Below are 16366 nucleotides of genomic sequence, written 5' to 3' on the forward strand. Positions count from 1 at the left end.
GGAGATAGTCTTTCTGAAATGTCTCTCTGTGTGTAGGAGAGTATTTCCCTGGCTGGGACTGCCCTTTTTTTTTAATTGTAATAAAATTGTGATTGCTCCCTCTTAAGTAACCACCGCTTTCTTGTCCCATGATTAAATTGTTTAAACACTATGAGTTCCAAAATACTTCTTCTGTATAGACTGGATTATCTTCTGTCATTGACTGCAAGTTTTAGGAACTCTAATTAGAGACACAGCTGCTGGCAATTTGGGGCATTTTCCTCATACAGCATCAAAGTGAGCACACTTTTTGTACACTGGAGGAATAAATAGTTGGATTCTCTGTAGCCATCTCCACTCCATTCTCAACAAGGTTATTTGGGACACGTTACTGTCTCTGCATCCCTGAAATAATGATAGTTTAATATATAGTTACCTTTCACACTTTAAAATGTCTTTACTTGTTTCAAAGGATTGTAGCAAAACATTTTGGTATTACAATTTGGTAAATCATCCTGCCTGTGTCAATAATTATACCAGTTTGATCTCATTTGTCCTCATCAGTGAAAATACCCAATTCTACTTGCATGTTATTGACATTCAGACTGCTGAAAAACATCTGTTCCCTCAAACTGCTGATTCACCTAGAAAGGGAACCCAATAGTGTGGTTCTGGTCACATTTTTGTTTTCCAGCAACGTTACCAGCCTGGTGTCTGATTGATTAAAGTTACTCCGCTGAGTTTCAGACCAGAGACATTTTGTGGATTAGGCTGATGGCTGTTCCTAATCAGAGCAGTAGGCAAGCTTTCTTTTTCCTAGTTACACATCACAGCTCTGGATAACTGGGAAGGAGTCACATCACAGAGATTTTCTCTTCAGAGCCCCAGTGTTTCTGACTGCATTTGGCAGGCATACACACGTGTAACTGTGCGCATGGGAAGATCAAGCATGGGGTTTTTTTTGGTGTGTGGAAAGCATACATACATGAACAGCTCAGGATTAGTTCATTCTTCTGCAGTTTTTTAAGATCTGTTGTTTCTCCTATCAGCTGTGCAATAAGATGCAGTAATGAAGTAAAGAATGTGTGCTCACAATAGCATTTTTTTGTTACTATATCACTGTTATTACTGTAGTTATGAGGAGAATTTCTTGCAAAGCACCCAGCCAGGGTTCACATATTAGCCAGCAAGGCAGCATACAGACACTCAGGAAGAAATATCAAGAGCGCAACAACTCAGCACATCTGCATCTTTTTAGAGGTGGAGCATGGCCATTTTGCAATCCACATAGCCAAAAATGCTCTTGTGCAGCTCATCTGAGGGGCTGTGTGTGTCTAAGTTCTGCCAGGGAGTTTAAGCTCACTGGGGGATGTGCTTTACTGTGGAGGACATTGCTCAAACCTCTCTCCAGGAGCTGATGCCCATCATGAGAACAGGTTAGACAGGGCAGTCACCTTTCTGGCAGCCTAGTAGTGCTGTAGCAAGCATCCCCGGGAATAATTAGTGTCAGCAGTGCATGGGTGGCTGCACTCCTGTTTTGGTTACTAGTGCTTAACATTCAGGATGATGCACTCCTTGGTATTGTGCTTCTTGGCACAGAAGGTATTTCTTTCCTTCATTTTTGAGGTATCACTGTGGGGAGGTGGCAGGAGTGGGGGACATTTTCAGCCCACTCCTTCATCCCTCTGGAGCTCATCTGTAGTGAAATGAGGCAAGCAGGTGCCACTAATTACCAGGTAGTGGGCATGAGCTTGTGTTAAGCCCACCTGTGCCTGGTTAGGGCAGGCCCCAACTGTGCATGAGCAAGATTAGGGGGCCAATAAAAGGTGAGCTTCCAAACACAGGCTCAGCTCATTCCTGACCAAGTCAGCAGAGAGATCAGTCGTTCTGGAGCAGTAGCACCGAGCCAGGCTGACCTCTCTGCTGGCTTGCTCAGGACTGAGCTGAGCCTGTGTCTCAGGCCTCACCTCTTATTGGCCCCCTAATCGTGCTCATGCGCAGTTGGGGCCTGCCCTAACCAGGCACAGGTGGGCTTAACACAAGCTCATGCCCACTACCTGGCAATTAGTGGCACCTGGCTGCCTCGTTTCACTACACTCATCCACCTTACTGCTGGTGCAGAATGATGGGATACTGGTGGAGATGGGGTGCACAAGAGCTGGAGCTCCAGTTTCTGTAGCTGGTGGTATCTAGACTGCTATGCAAAGCCACCTGTTTAGTCAGACCGATGTAATGCTGTTTATGTAGCACTGTAAGTGTGTGTGTAGCCTTTTGGGACATATAAAGTGAACGGTGCCCACTCTGAGGTTTTCACAGTCCAAATTAGACGTGACGTGCTGAGGGATAATAATCACAGGGAGTGGAAAGGAGCAGCAGAGGTTGACAGCAGGACCTGGTTTGTGGTAAGCTGAATTTTATGGACGTGTTAGGTCCTCCTGAGTGTTTTGGTGTAAATAGAGCAAAGTGTTTAGAGTTGTCAGCAATTACTAGAAGAAAATTAGTGGCAGATGGGCGAATAAAAAATGTGAAATCCAAGAAAGGAGTTAAGGGGCAGTGATTTGATAGTGGTTTGATGTGGGGCTTGGAGACAACATGGGCATTCACTGCTTTGGGACTGTTGTGAGGAAAAGAAATTGTGGGAATGAAGAAACATGCATGGAGCACATGCAAAGCAGCAGAAGAGGAAGAGGCTTCATGATAGAGTACAAGGAAGACCTTTTTAGAAAGAGTTAGCGGTAATTTGGTCTGGAATTGTTTGATTTGATCACTAGTGACCTGGAATTATTTACCTGGTCAGTTCCTCTTGTGTACATATCTTAGTTCAAAGTGAATGTTGAATAGCCTTAAGGAAGGATTTTGACAAAATCCAGTGCTAGAGCCACTGTGAATTCGTTCTGATATGCACAAGAAAAGATATACTCAGAAATAAAAAATGATCAGGCTGCCAATTTGCCCATCTGCATTTGTTTATTGATGAGAGGAAAGGAGAGTCTGAACTTGTTTCACTTGATCTTGGAAATGAAGCCCTTGAGAATTTCCTGTATTACGCAGCAATCGACTTCGTTCCTAAGACTTGTACCTAGAACTATCATCTCATGCTGCAAGGTGATCTCTAACATTTTCTTGTTATAAATTTTGATATGAGGGGAAAAAATTGTCTCCATCCAAGCCAGGTAGAAGGATGATCTGAGCATTTTGTAAAACTGCATCGGCTGCATATATGTTTAAAATATATTTGTTAGTAATTTTTTAAGTGTGATCATGATGAATTGGTGAACTTCCATTGAATTTCATTGCTCAGCAATTCAAACAGAGCCATAGAGAAGTGTAGCAGTGAAAATTCCTCTGGAGAGGATGTGCTGTATTAAGAGATGGGCAGACTTTGGGTGGGCATTTGAAGGATATTTTGACTTTAAAAGAAAGCATCAAACTAGTGCCACAGAGCAGAATCTACAAAGATGCACCTATCAAATACTGCCACTCCAGCTATCTAACACTGGAAACACTTGAGAGGGAGAGGCAGCATAGAAGAAAAATACAAATTACTTTTCATAGCCAGTTGGCACCTTCATTTTATTGCTTTCCCAGGCAGCCGGGCTGTCGAGGCAGCCTTCTTGCCTCCTGGGGAAAGAGAGCAAGTGCTCTCTCTCTGTCTTGTGATGCCCTCAGACTGCTGCCTGAAATGACAGTGACAGTTCTCCAGGAGAACTGTAGCATGTCCATTTTTAATGGCAGTCAACCTGTTAAGCATAGTGGGGCGTGCATGAAGCTGAACAGGCAAGTGAGGGGTGGATGCTGTAGGTTTCCACACATCTACTTGTTTGTCATTTAGACTGACTAATTTGTAGTTCAACAGTATGTCAGAATAAATTATTAGTAACAGATTTAAATGAAGGACCTGAGACTGAAGAGAAGGAAAATTTCTCAGTGGTAAGATCAAGGGACTGGGAATGAGAATTATTGAATTATTTTTTTTTCCATAACTCCGTTGCTAGCTCATTTTTTGACCTTAAGCAAGTTAGTTAACCTATCTGCTATTTCATCCCTCTGTAAACTGGGGATAATATTGTCTGCTTCAGAGGTGGGTTGTGAAGAATAATTGATTCTTAGAAAATGCTTCAGCTTTCCTTAGAGAAAAACATAGTACAGAAGTATTACTGTTACTTTGCCAATGACATGCATATAAAACTTTGGAAGGCAACAGTAACAAAGACACATCTTCCTTGGAAGGAACAAAGTATTTTAGGGGGAGAGAAAAGTGGAAAAATCTAAAAATGATGGAGTCAGCTGAAAAGAGAAGAAATAATGGAGAAAACTGTCTCACTGCTGGTAAAAGAGCTTGTTTCTCTTCTATCACTCCTTGCAGAACTCATCTGAAAGGACATCTTTACAATAGGGTCAAAATAGCTGTGCATCTCTAACTATTTGACCAAGTGTAAAAATGAAAAGCAAATAAAAATGTTCTAGTGATAACTTTTTCAGGCAGATATAAATCTCTTGAACAGAAAATCCAAGGAGGTTGTTTGGGTCTGTTTGAGTTCACATTTCTGTTTCTGTATGCTGAACTCTTGCCAAGAAGCTGTCTTCTCTCTTGGAGTTTTGGCACACTTTGATATTGTATATCCCTGTTGACTCGGTGCATTCCAATGGAGATTTCCCTTCCTGTTTCCCTGATCTAGGACCCTTCTTGTCTTAGGGTATCTCAACCAGTGCTGACCACAGGATACAACATCAAGTCTTTGGAGCACTTGACACAGCCTCTGTCTGACTGCCTCTATTTGCAAGTCAGCAGATGTTCCGAGATCTGACTACTGTGTCAGTACCACTCTTTGTAGACTTAAACATCACTGATCAGCTTTTCCCCCTGCTATAGTCTTTTGGAGACAGATCCATAGAAAAAGACAATTCTTTGGCTTTAGATGAATCTCTTCACTCCAATCCTGGTGGGTGACATGAAGCTGCTGTTTATTATATCAGGGTAGCCCCAGGGCACACACAGCAACCAGGCACAGCACTGCTAACCAGTGCTGCTCTTTGCTTCAGAATTTGGCTGACCTGAGAAACACAATCAATCTTGCATTCATTTCCCAGCCTCAGTTTATTCAGCCTGTGGGAGTGTTCTTCTGTCTAGTGGGTAGGTTTCAGGAAGTATTCAGGATCCTTCTTGTCACAGCTTGTGCTTATCCTTTTATCTGCAAGCTTGTTTGTTGGGTTTTTTTTCCTCTTTTTTTTTCATTCTGACCTTGTCCCAGTACCCATGCTGAACAAGTTCTGCTCTTACACATGCTCTCTGGGCACCTGTTACCTTTTCCCTGCAAAAATTTTTTTCTTCAGATTTTAGGGCTGTGAGTCCTGAGGTCCCTTTTTCCCCATTTTTGTCCTTGGCAAATTTTGTTCTTTAGGCCATTCCTCTGGAAACAACCAAGAGAATTAGCTTCTTGCAGGCCAGTCTCTTTAACATACATGTTGGGCAAATAGTGTAGAGTCAAGAAGGCTTCCCAGTGTTTCTTGTTTGGTGGGTGCTTACTTAAAGGCTTTCCAGCAAAGGTGAATAAACTGATATCTTCTATGGCATAGTGGTTCTCACTGGAACAACTTCAGTGTATGAGCCACAATGACTGTGTTGTAGTTGACAACATTTTGTTGACTGTTGCTTCCTCAAAGTGGTTGAGGCTCATTCCTGCTGTGTGAATGTTGTATTTAGTACTAACACAGTATTCAGAGCTAAGTTTGTTGCCATGGTCTTAGAGGTGTCCTCCTGCTGAGCTGTAGTGCTCTTCTTCCACCGGTTATGAAGCCCAAAAAGGCCTACAAGACTGTTTAGAGACAGAATTTTAAGCCTTTAAACAGTAAAGGTATTTATTTTCCGATCGGGGAACTCCCAGCTCGCACTGGACAAAGAGTTCCCCTGGTCAGGTAAAAGGGTTAGTGTAGAGAAACAAGATAAACCAGGTGCCTCGAGTTGCCAAAGAGTGGGTGTGAGTCCACCTGTGCCTGGTTAGGGCAGGCCCCCTATTACCAGGGGGCCAATAAAGGTGGGACACACACCCACAGAGGAACCTCAGCTCACTCTGGTGCGAGGCATGGAGAGGCCAGCAGCTCGTCGAGCCTCTGGAGCAAGAAAGGCTCTTCCCGCTACACTTCTACCCTGGAAGTGCTGTGTGGTGGCTGGAGTCCTGGAAGAGACCAGCAGCTCATCGAGCTTCAGGAGCAAGAATGGCTCCTCCCGCTACAGGTTAGGTTATTTATGCAGTTAAAAGGGGAGGTTGCAACATCCTTACATACATAGTCATAAGATTGCAACATGTAATTATAATATTCATAACAGGCGGAGTCTGGGCGGAGTTGTCTTTTGGGGATATGTCTCGGGGTCTCCGGGGGTCTTCAGATGAAGTAACGAAGTCTTCCTCAGGGTTGAACTTTTTACGTTTCTTGATTCTTGCTGACTCTGCTCTGGTGTTGCAAGACCATTTTGGACTTAGGCTGTTACTCTGTCCTCTTATCTGCTCCTTTGTGTGTTTTTAGTCTTTTGTTTTAAGAAAAGAGTCTTACACCCTGTGGCCTTATCAGGGCCTTGCTTTGTTTCCTTTCAGGAGTTAATCCTGTTAGGGTCTTCCTCTCTTCCAGTTAAACAGACAAGCAGCCAACTACTACTGGATTTTGAAACCCAGCTGTGTCCAGCCTGGGTAGTAATGGGTCAGTTCAGCTCTGAACAACATTTCTGAAAATGGCAGCAAGGGACTGTGCTTGCAGAACTGAGCTTTCCACAACATCTTCACAATTGTAGCTGCTGCTGCCAGCATGCAAGTCACTGGCTAATGGTCAACTGCTGCGTGGTATCTCCAACCATAAATCCTCTTGAATACAGGACTGCAGAGATCACTCTGTCCCTAAGTCATATAAGCAGGAAGGAACACAACTCAGTGTCTTGGATGGAGAATCCAAATAGGCACTTACCTCAAACATGTGCCCACAGAGTTTGCATCCATTCACTGCACTGTAAGCATCTACATTTTTACTGTAAAGCACACGGAGATGTGCAGCTTCTGAAAGGTGCACTGGAGGAGAGGCATCAAGCTATTGGTTTCTGTAAATATCTCATTTGGTGTATCAGGTTTAGTGGTTTAATATATTGTATTGCAATTTCCAATGAAAAATATAAATTGCATGTGAAACTAACTGCTGTTGTGATTTCAACTCATGTTGGCAGAAGAACAGTCTTTAGAAAATGAGCACTGGTAGCAATTCTGCTGAAATGTATGGATTTCCTTTCCTCCTCTTACCTTTATTCTTTGTTGAGACTACAAACTAATGGGACTTCCATGGAAACTCAGTCTGCTTCCTTAGTATTCATCTCTTCCTGCTGCACATTTCCTGGAGCTCTAATCCTTTCTTTGTGATCTGATCGATTCCTCAACAACCATATGCAGCATCACAGTGCTGAAATTTCAGGTGGGGAAATGTATGGCACAAATGAATGAACTCTGAAGAACCAAATACTTTAGTTCGAATATTGTTGGTGATAATAAATGAAGAGCAATTAATACCTATTTTGTGTTAATGGTTTATTAGTTTATCATTATTAGTAATGATTAATAGTTTATCATCCTAGATGTCATCTGCTTTTACAGCATATATACAATGTTTGTATATATTTGTATACACATTTTTTTTTCCTTACTTTAAATGAATCTTCTTTGCTAGAACTTTGCAGCCAAGTGAAATACATGAGGATTGAAGTCTTACTTGAGAGTCATGTTCCAAAATGGAGGGGTGATTTTAGAGAACATAGTTTTTCTAATCAGGTGCTATTTCTGGTTTTGCTTACTTGTTTTCTTTGCGATCTCTTCTGTGATGATTTCATATGGTCTATGATTTCATATTTTCAAGTAAACTTTGTTCTTCTTTTGTGACTAGAAGTAGTAACAAATCATACTGGCAGCTGGGAGCCAATCACAGATGTGATACATTCATTGCCACAGACCGTGTTGTTAGTGTACAATGAATATGGCTCTTTCTTTCAGTGGATTAGTTAAAAAAACACTGCTGATAGAACCCATGTCCAGAAACCTCTATGGAAATGAAAAACAGGTTCTGAAATCTGTTAGAAGCTTAGGGAAGGTTGTGTGGTCTGACTTGCCACATTAGGGCAACTAGGCTGGTGAAGGGACTCGAGCACAGACCCTATGAGGAGAGGCTGAGGGAGCTGGGGCTGTTCAGCCTGGAGAAGAGGAGGCTCAGGGGAGACCTCATCATTCTCTACAACTCCCTGAAAGGAGGGGGTAGCCAGAGGGGGGTTGGTCTCTTTTCCCAGGCAACTCTAAGCAAGACAAGAGGGCACGGTCTCAAGTTGTGCCAGGGGAGGTTTAGGTTGGATATTAGAAAGAATTTCTTTACGGAGAGGGTGATCAGGCATTGGAATGGGCTGCCCAGGGAAGTAGTGGATTCTCCATCCCTGGAGATATTTAAAAAGAGACTGGATGTGGCACTCAGTGCCATGGTCTGGTAACTGCAGTGGTAGTAGATCAAGGGTTGGACCTGATGATCTCTGAGGTCCCTTCCAACCCAGCCAATTCTATGATTCTATGATCAAACAAACTAACAGCACTACAGCTGTACCTTCATATAAGACTGCCTATATGAACTAAAGATCGGTGCACTACAGAAAAAAACAGAGTTGTTCAGGCTTTAATGTATTGAAGATCGATGTGTTAGATGTAGCTTTAAGAATAAAAGCCAGTTCTTACAAAATATGCTAATTATTGTCAGCTAAGAAGTCTGAGTTTTTGCTCTGAGTCAGTACTCTTTGGCCCTAATATCTTTTCCTCTCTGCCATCCTGGATTCTTCTTGCTATTTCTATGAAAGTCACAAGATCTATGAATTTTAATGAGAAGTAATATCTCCTGTTTTCAGCTGAGCTCAGTGATGGTGATCTCGGAGAGCCATCTTCCATGTGTAGCTGGCTTTAGGCAGCAAGTGACCTTGATAAGCAGCTCCTGATTCAGAGCAATGTCACCTTCATCACTGCAGCAGGAAATGGGTTTTTCCTGCCGCAGGATTTAAGGTAGGAGGCTGGGCTTGATACATCCGAAAGGTAAACTGGAGGAAGCACAGGGGAGCCTGCATGAAACAGTAGTTCTTTTAGCAAGGCATTTGGAAAAACACATCTACAGAAGAGAGTTCATGTCCAGCTCAAGGAAGAACAAGCTGTAGAATATGAAGAAGTTGACCACTAATCTGGCAAGACATGGCAGGAGACATGAGAGAGTGGTTGCTGCAATTACAGAGCACATCAGAGTGAAGCTAAATCTTAACTTGTGAAAACAAAGGCTAAGGTTTATTTTCTGTAGTAGGGAGGTGAATTTGAAAAAGCCCTGAGGTCTAAGAATTGCCTATGTGTGCTCTGGCTGAGTTGCCTGCTTTCCCAGCAGAAGTCCCTCTTTCAATAGTGGCTCCCACATGTGCAACTTTGGCCTTTTCTTTTTCTTAAATCTTACCTTGATGCTTCTCTGAAATCGAAAGAGTTTGAGTGTGATCAGGAATCAAAAAAGACAGGGAAAAGGCTTAACTTTCCTGGGTGAGAACTTCAGTGCTCATCTGTGAGCCTGGTACACATTTAGATCCTGCCACCTGGCTGAAAAAGCTAAAATGCATGGCAACACCTTTAAAGGTGGAGCAATAGGTTCCAAGTTACTCTGCAGTTCATCACAGTGCCTGTAAGCACTCAGTCTGCATGGAGGTAGTGCAGGGATAATGTCTTAGTTGACCAAATTTGCCTACCAGGCCTGGTTTTCAGCAGCTTGTAGCTTGCCAAACTTTAACTATTTGAGCTGACATTTTCCAAGCATGATGTCCATGTTGGGCAGTTTGAGGAAAATTTTATAATTAACTTTAAAAAAGTTTATCCTTGTTTTGCTTGAGCTTAAAAATATTTTTGGAGATGTTCTGATGAGAAGCAGTTGTACACGTACACAGTGTAGCCTTCAGTGGCTAACAGTGATGTGCTTTTGACAGCTGACAGCTAAATAAAAAAGAGTAAGTTATCACAGGAGGAAGCAATTTTAGTGGAAAGGCCCCAGTGATTCTTTTTGGTTTTTTTCTTTTTCTTTGGAAAAACAACATCGTACTGTGGTTCTTTATAGTTGAGTTTTATCTTTTACCTGTCTCTATGTGAGGAGATTTACTGTTGGCCATTCTTTCAGGTTTATTGAAAAAGATGATATAAGACTGCTCACCTACATATCTTCCTGCTTTCTGCCCAGCAATTCATTTTGCTTCCTCTCCCAACAAATCTGGTCTTTTGGTGCTACACTCCATTCAGCTCCTGACCCCCTGATTAATTCTGCTTCAGCTCATGTATATTTCTCCTGCTCATCACAATTTCAGGTCACTGAATGAAGACTCTAGAAAAACACCAGGATAAAAGAAGTCGATTAATTGCCATTCACTTGGGTCTTGTGTTCATGAAGCAAGATACATGATCAGATCCTACTTTCCACACAAACTGTTACAGTTTGTGGTAGATGACAAATGAACCAGGACTGCAGTCCTGAGATGGCAGCTGTTTGGTGAAGAGTTTGGGGGCTGTGTAGTGAGCCTAGAAGATGAATACAGGGAAGAAAAATCATGGTCACACTGTTAAGGCTACTGAATTGAAACTGAGAATTGAATTGTATTTCACTCTTTGTGCAGGTTGCTATTATAGAACTGGGTGACTCAGATACATGACATTCTTCCCAGTTGCTGTCTGTGTGGTCCCCATTTTCTGTGTATTGGGTTTCAGTCACCCATTCACCAATTTGCAGAAATATCGCCCACTGTGTTTACAGCCAAGGTGACTGCGAGCTGTCCTCTCAGGAAGGAAAGTGCTAAGCACTCTGAAAGTTTTGGTTCTAAGCTTCTTTAATTGATCACCCAGCATACACTGACATGGTTGAAATTATTGCCTTTTATCTCTGCTCCTCAACAGGGAGCTGTGAAGATAAATTCACCGGTGTTTATAAAAAGAAGAAAAAACCAAGCCTTGAACACTACAATGAGAACACCACTATAGAAAAGCCCATGAGGAAATTAATCATTCTGGATTCAATGCAGGATCTGGATGCTCTACAGTAAATAATACACGTGCCATGCCTTGGATGATAAGGATAGGAGAAAATTTGTATAGTGCTCATTAAGTGAGTAGCATCCATCCTTTGCACTGAAGAAGGCAGGAGACCCATGGAAACAAAAAAATCATGTAATTAAAGATTGTATCATAACGTGTTTGCATGAGAGGTGAATTAATGTTGCACAGGTGATCTTAAATCTGTCATTCACTAACTTGCTTAACTTTGCAATCCAAATTAATTTTTTTTTTCCAGAGAGCAAAATAAATCCCTTTTGGGAGTTGGCATGACAGGCAGCAGACATCCAACTAGGTGCTGGTGTGTGCAGGTAGGTACAAGTGTGTGCACAGCTAGACACCAGTGTGTACATAGCTGTTTGCCTGATCTCTGTGTGTGTGTGTATATATATATGGATAGCTTGTGTTTATACAGCTGGCTGCTGTTTCCTTCTGAAAATGCCTTTCTTATTGAAAAAAAAAATAACAAAAGGAACATAAAAACTGGTTGAGATGCCTGGAATTCAGGTGCAAAGTTTTATGTGGCATTTTGTAGCCCAGATCTTCCTTCGCAGAAGGAAGTGGTTGGTTCTGAGTAACATGAACACCCCAAAATCTGTTTGAATGATGGATGAAGTGTTTGTTACAGTAAAATCTTTCTAAGGGATATGCAGCATCATTTATGTCTGTGTTAGTCAAAGGGCTGGCATGCTGTGGATTCACCCACCCAGTATCCAAGGTGCATTGGAACGATAAAAAAAATTAGTAGATATAATTTGTTATATCTGTGTTTGGTTTGATTACTGTCTTGTATTTGAAATCCTGTAATTGGAGCAGCAAGCTGCCTCCAGGGCCAGTGCTACTCCAAGTAATGCAGCACCAGTACAAGTTCCTTTGGCTTCAGTAGATGGTTCATTACAAAGAACAAAGGCTGGAGCCCATGTAAATTAAACATCCCCTCTTGGGGAAAGAAGAGCACAAAGAGAGAAGGGAAATAGGCAGGATCATCTCTCCCAGTTGAATAAACCGAGGTAGCAGCACAGAACCCTAGAAATGGGAAGCACATTACTTGCTCAATCCCCTCCCCCACTAGATGGCACTGAACTCTTTTTCTTTAAAAGAAAAAAAAAAAAAAAAGAAAAAAGAGAAGGGAGAAGAAAAATATGGTGGAGGTCATTTTGATGTTAAAAAAAAAAACAAACCCAAAACCCCACAAAAAAAAAAAAAAAAAAAAAAAAAAAAAGACAACCCCAAAGCCGAAGAAAAGCAAATTGCAACTGGTTGTCCTTAACTCTGCCCTTCCCCCCTTCTAGCCCCACACCCCGCCCCTCTGTACCTTGGTACGGGCGCTCTCTGCTTTGGTGTCTGAAGCTTTCGCGGTGGGTGATGGTAGCTGGAGGATGCTAGGGAAAACGGGAAAAATCACGGGAGGGAATGGAGAGGAGACTGGCCCTATCTGTAAGATAACATCCGTGGTGAGTTCTAGCAGGCAGCGCATGGCTTGTCACAAGGAATTGGCTCTGAGCAGCCTCATCCAGCTCTGCTTCTCTGCCCCGTGCCTTCAGACATTTTCCCCTCTGGATCACTGAAATCATAACCAGCAGAAAGGAAAGCCTCAGCTTTCAATCTTTTGCTAAAACTGCATTTTCAACCCCCAATTCATTTAAGCCCCACAAATAACCTCCCTTTGCCAAGATGTCCTTAATTCACCGTAGGGAGTGGTTTCCACGTAGCGTACCAGCGTGTGTGTGAGTTTTTGTACTTTAAATGCCTTTCTCCCATCTTACATTCATTTGAAGATCGACAAGGATTGTTTTTTCCCCACTGTGGTGAGGTGGGGGTGGGAGGAAAGGAATTTAATAATGATCTGTTTGTGCTGAGAAGGGGCTGTCTGTAATAATCCCAGGAAGAGATAAAGGTTCCTAGCGCCTTCAGCAAGCAGTATTCTGCCCTTTTTGAAAAGAAAGGGATAGTGATGATGAGGGAGAGAAATGTTTAATTCTAAGACTTAAAGTGGAGTTCATCTGAGATCCAACACTTTCTACTACATTTATATATTTACAGTGGCTTGCAGATATAGATTGCCATCTGATAAAGCTACAAATGCAAGCAAAAAAAAAAAAAAAAAAGCATAGAAACTGCTACTGATATGCTTTTTCACAGAAAAATGTAAAACCTGGAACAGCACGCCAATTTTTGGTTTTCAAACCCGTGTTTAAGAATGAGAAGAAGGAACAAGTCTGGCTTCTCCAAGTAGGTAAGTCCCCCTGCCCCAAACTCTCTTATTGTCTTGAAGTGTGATGAAAAACCCTGACTCGTGCTGGATCTACAGGGTCAAACAAAATTATGGCTCTTTGGACAGTAATCCTAATGTTTAACTAGAAAAGAAATGTAGGTTTGATACATTACGTGAGTGTCCTGTTCCTGCCAATATAACAAGAAAACCAGCTCTAAAAGCTGTATCCTCCAGTCTTCTCTTACCCTCAGTCTTCCAGTTTATACAAAGAACAGTTATGTCTTCCACTTCAGCCTAAATAGAGAATAAGTGTAGCAGACTCTTCTGCTTAAATTGAATATCCAATAATCTTATCATCCAAAGAATATGTTTTATAAAATTAGGCTTGTTCCCTGTTGTCATCCTTCTGCTTGAGACTTGATGCTAAAAACTGACAAAGAAATCCAGGTGCACTCTCATCTCTGTGTGGGTGCAATACAAGAAACCTGTTCATTATCTTCTTATAAGAGTCAGCAGATTTTAGACCACAAGCCTCTAAATTTTATCTCTGACCAGACATCAAATATGGCTTCTCTAAGCCCGCTATAAAATTTAATTAATTTTATGTACTGACATGTAGTTGCTTGAAAAATCCAGTTATAGAACGGGATCCACTTGTGCATCATTGTTTTTAAAATGCCACAGATCCTTAAATATTTGCCTTTTTTATGAACAACAAAGGAAGTAACTGCTAAAAAAAATTAAACCACTGCCTTGTTTCAATAAAACAACTTTATCTAGAGCTTTCTTGATACAGTTAATGTTACTAACATAACATTAAAATTTTGCAGTAGTTTCAATGGATGTGAATAATTACAATGTCTATGGTTTGGATGATCGACTTCATGAGTTTTATAATCATGTGGGGGGGTTAGACAATGCAGTACATTTTAAACCAAGAATGGTTAATGGGAGAGATGCCCTTCCATAGCTGGAAAGCCCAGCTGACTTGGGACCAGGTTTTGCCACATAAGATGGAAGATGTCTTGCCTGTTTTCATGATTCAGTTTAGTTTGGGGCCAAAAACTGGTAGCATCCAGATTTTTTTTTTTTTTTTTTTAATGCAGCTGTATTCCACAAGAAAATCCAGGTGTGTATTTCTGAGAAATGAAGAGCTACAATGTCCCACCTCTGCTCTCCCCACTGGCTCAAGTACAGTTTGTGTAGCTAGGGTTAAAAGCCAGAAAAAAATTCCATTACTATTCTCTTGGGGCCAAAGGCTATCATCAGTCCAGGGGCTCCACTAAAGGATATGCTTATTTTCTATTCAGATAACACAGCATAAGTTTTAGAGGCCAAAAGCTGGTCAGATCCAGTGTGGATGTAGATTTTTGCAGCACAGGTCCATGGAGAGGAATCAGGCTGTGGACTTTCTGGTGCAATAGGAGAGACCAAGCTGTTTGCTGCTCATGCTGTGGAGTCACTGGTGTGTGGGAACCAAATATCAGGTAGGGATAACTAAGTTCCTTGTCCAGCTCCCAGGTACTGTGGGACTCACAGATAGGGATGTGCCAGGACCAGAGCTTTTTGCTGCAAGGGAAATGGCTGTGCTTATTTCCTTTTTAAATAGTACAGTTCAGAGTTTGGAGGCTTTGGTTTTTAGATCACACAGGAGGTCTTGAATCCAGGGTTTTTTCAAGCTCGGACTCTGTGTTATGTACTAGGTTGGGATTTTTTGGTGCAGTAAAACATAGCTTGGGTTGTCTCGGATTTGATTGACACACTATGAGGGCCTTTGACTATGAATGAGCAAGATCCAGTTGAATCCATGTTTTACGTTTTCCCCTCTTAAAGTAAGGCTTCAATATTTCCTGCCTGGGAAGTGGTGCAGTTTATCTTTAAGGAGGCTAGAGAAATAAGAAATGAGTCTCACGTTGCATGGGTGACATCACTGGCTTTTGGCTCAGCGCTCTGTATTCTCTGTCTGTAGGCTTTAGCCAAGGCTGCAGGGCTCGGTGTTTGAACAAGAAAGGATTCCCAGGTGTACAGAAGATTGGATGCGCTCTTATTTGGGTTAAAAACGGTGAAATGAGATTTCTAAAGCTTGGGGACTCCAGCTCGCCTTCTGTTGCACTTGAGCTCTACAAGATGGGTGAGTTATTCCCACTAGAGAGAAAGGGAGTGGAAATTTAAGGAGAAAAAAAAAATTATGTCTGAATATATTGCTGCTGATGCTGGGGATACGATTCGTACGAAGCTGCTGAGCTAAAAAATCTCAGCTCCGACGTGGAGATCAGGCCATATGGCAGAGAAATGGTGCAAACCGAAAGCTGTTGACAGCAGTTAAGGGGCTGCTTTCCTCTCCCCGTGTAAGGTGTGTAGCCTCTCCCTCCCACCCCAGCCCCCTCCCCTCCCCCCCTCCGGTTTGTTTTGGTGTGATTTCCCCCGACCTCTCCTCCCCATTCCTCAGCATCCTTTCAGCCAGCCGTAGCCCTGCCTGCCCGCCTTCATCTTGCAGATGGATAACGTGCCGCCGCCTTAGCAAAACTGTGCACAACACATCCCAGCGCCGGGGACGAAGGAAGCTTCTGGGATACCAGCAGCGGAGGGAGTGCTGTGTGTGTAGATGTGTGCGTGTGTATGCCTGGGTGTGTAAGGAGGATGCCGGGGTCGAGGACCGCTCCCGGTGCTGCGTAGCGGGAGGAGCGCGGCCGGCGGCGTGTCCTGCCGGGGCTGCGGCTGCCCCCGCCGCCTCTCCCCGGGCCGGGAGCGGGCAGAGGCTGCCGCGCCGCGCTGGCCCGGAAAGCTGCCGGGAAAAGAAAGGGATCGTGGCGTTTAGGCTGCCCGGATGACAGCGCAGGCGACAAAAGCAGGCTAGTGAACGGCAAGGTTGGCAGAGAAAAGACGAGGTGTTTCCGAAGCCAAGATGTCAGTGACTGTCAGTGAAGTCTGCTAAAGGGAGAGCCCTGTGAGTGCCTGCGTTTCCAGCCCCAGCCGGGGAGGTTGTGTTTAGCCACGATTTAAAACAGCAGCAGCAGCAACAACAACAGATTGCTCCCTCCCTTTT

This window comes from Calypte anna, chromosome 1, assembly GCF_003957555.1.
Source record: "Calypte anna isolate BGI_N300 chromosome 1, bCalAnn1_v1.p, whole genome shotgun sequence".
NCBI classification, from domain to species: domain Eukaryota; kingdom Metazoa; phylum Chordata; class Aves; order Apodiformes; family Trochilidae; genus Calypte; species Calypte anna.